We start from the raw sequence: 2,500 nt of genomic DNA, 5'->3' as shown, positions 1-2,500 counted from the left end.
ATCATTATAATGTTCATTATCATTATTATTATCACTCATTAATATTATTATAGTTATTATTGTTATAATTCTCATTGTTTTTATTATTTTTGTTTATGAATTCATTGTTATTATCATTATCATTATCATTACAATTACTCTTACTAATATTATTATCATTATCAGTATCATCATCATCGCTATTATTATCACTTTTGCTATTATTGCTGTATTTACTGTCATTATAATTTGTTATCGTCACCATCATTATCATGATCGATTCCCTATGTCACACAAATACAATAATAAATCCCAAAGTAAATAACTAAATATATAAAAGCCATAGTAAAGAAAATAGGATACATACGTTTTTTTTAATGCAGTGATAATCAGTGTAATGCTATTAGTTTCAAGGTAAATGTGTGTGACGTCAATCTTGCATTGAATCATAGTGGAAAAAGCATTAGTAGGTGTGTTTATGAAAATGAGTGGGAGACATAGACAGAGAGAGCGAGAGAGAGAGAGAGAGAGAGAGAGAGAGAGAGAGAGAGAGAGAGAGAGAGAGAGAGAAAGAGAGAGAGAGAGAGAGAGAGAGAGAGAGAGAGAGAGAGAGGGAAGGGTGGAAGGAGAAAGGGAGATAGAGTATTAGAGAGAAAGAGAGAGAGCGAGAGAGAGAGAGAGAGAGAGAGAGAGAGAGAGAGAGAGAGAGAGAGAGAGAGAGAGAGAGAGAGAGAGAGAGAGAGAGAGAGAGGAAGAGAAAGAGAGAGAGAAATAAAAACGGAAAGGAGAATATACGTAACTATAGCAACATACAAATGCCGATCAGGCCAGCGCCCTCCTGCCTTGAAACCTGCTCAGCACCGATCAGTAGTTTAAGCCCTTTACTTTCTCTAAGTTCTTCTCCAGAACAGATAAGAAGAGAGGAAGGTTAAAGACTACCACTCTTTTTACTGTCGCTGCTTATCTGCGTTCTCACTCCCTCCATTGATTACGTTGTCAATGCTCGATGTGCAATCGCGCAAGAGCTAGCAACTCCCAGCACTCTGTCTTTTTTTTGCTGGTGATAAGATTGATGGTAAGCAGGATGTGATTTTCTTGCTGTTTTTTTTTTTCGCTCTCTCTTTGTATCTCATTCACTTTGTCTGCCTGAATATGTGTGTATGTATAGATATGTTAGAAAAAACACGAGATATGAGACAATAGTATAGTAGAATCCAGTAGGATTTCGAAATTGCTGCCTCATATTCAATATATTTAGTTTGTGCATTTTAGAGTGTTTCACCATTCATACACACACACAAACACACACAATCACACACACACACGCTCAATCACACACACACACACACACACACACCCACACACACACACAGACGCACACACACACACAAGCACACACACACACACATACACACACACACATACACACACACAATAACACAAACACACACACACACAAACACACACAAACACACACAAACAGACGCACACACACACACACACACACACACACACATATATATATATATACATATATATGTGTGTGTGTATACTTATTAATGCATATACATATGTATGTATATGTATATATGTATATATAGATATATTTGTATATGTATATGTGTGTGTGTGGGGGTACATATGTATACATACATACATACATACAGACATATATATATATATATATATATATATATATATATATATATATATACATGTGTATATATATCTTTTTATTTTATTTTCGCTCTTCCTGTGTTACATCTGGTATTTACAAGACAAACTATTATTCTCAGGATTGGTATCAGGTGAATCAATGTGAAAAATCGTAAACGTGATGTTCAGCAGTATTTTTTTCTTTCGTGTCAGATATTCTAATTCAAGAAAGTCTGAAACAATTAATATCCATTACTGAATTTTCTCTTCGTATATTTCGCATATCATATGATTTAGAAAATGTCTCAAAATATGAATGTCACAATGTCACGTAGCCTACAGATTAAATGTTTCCTTTTAACATCAAAATGGAAAAAAAAAACAGGTTTAGATACTTTTTTGTCTTAAAATCTGAGCATCTCTGCATTTTTCTTACACCACATAATTCTTAACTGCACTGTAACCTTTTAGATTAATTACCTCATTAAATATATCTTTCTTCTTCTTTCTTTCATTCTTTCTTTTTTTTTCTTTCTTTCTTTTCTTTTCTTTCTCTTTCTTTCATTTTTTCTTTCTTTTTCTTTTATCATTTTTTTCTTTCTGTTTTCTTTCTTTCTTTTCTTTTTGTTTTTCTTTCTTTGTTTCTTGTCTTTCTCTTTTTCTTTTTTTTCTTTTACTTTCTTTTTTTTTCTCGTTTTTCTTTTCTTTTTTTTTCTTTTCTTTGTTTCTATAGTTTTTTTTCTTTACTTTTTAATTTTTTTTTTCTTTTCCTTTATTTTATTTTATTTTATTCTTATTTTCTTTTTTTCTTTCTTTCTTTTTCTTTTTTTAAATGCTTGTTTCACGATTCATATGAATATTAATA

The sequence above is a fragment of the Penaeus chinensis genome, chromosome 11 (assembly GCF_019202785.1).
Source record: "Penaeus chinensis breed Huanghai No. 1 chromosome 11, ASM1920278v2, whole genome shotgun sequence".
Classification (NCBI taxonomy): Eukaryota; Metazoa; Arthropoda; class Malacostraca; order Decapoda; family Penaeidae; genus Penaeus; species Penaeus chinensis.
The sequence above is the reverse complement of the archived record's forward strand: the minus strand, read 5'-3'. Positions refer to the sequence as shown.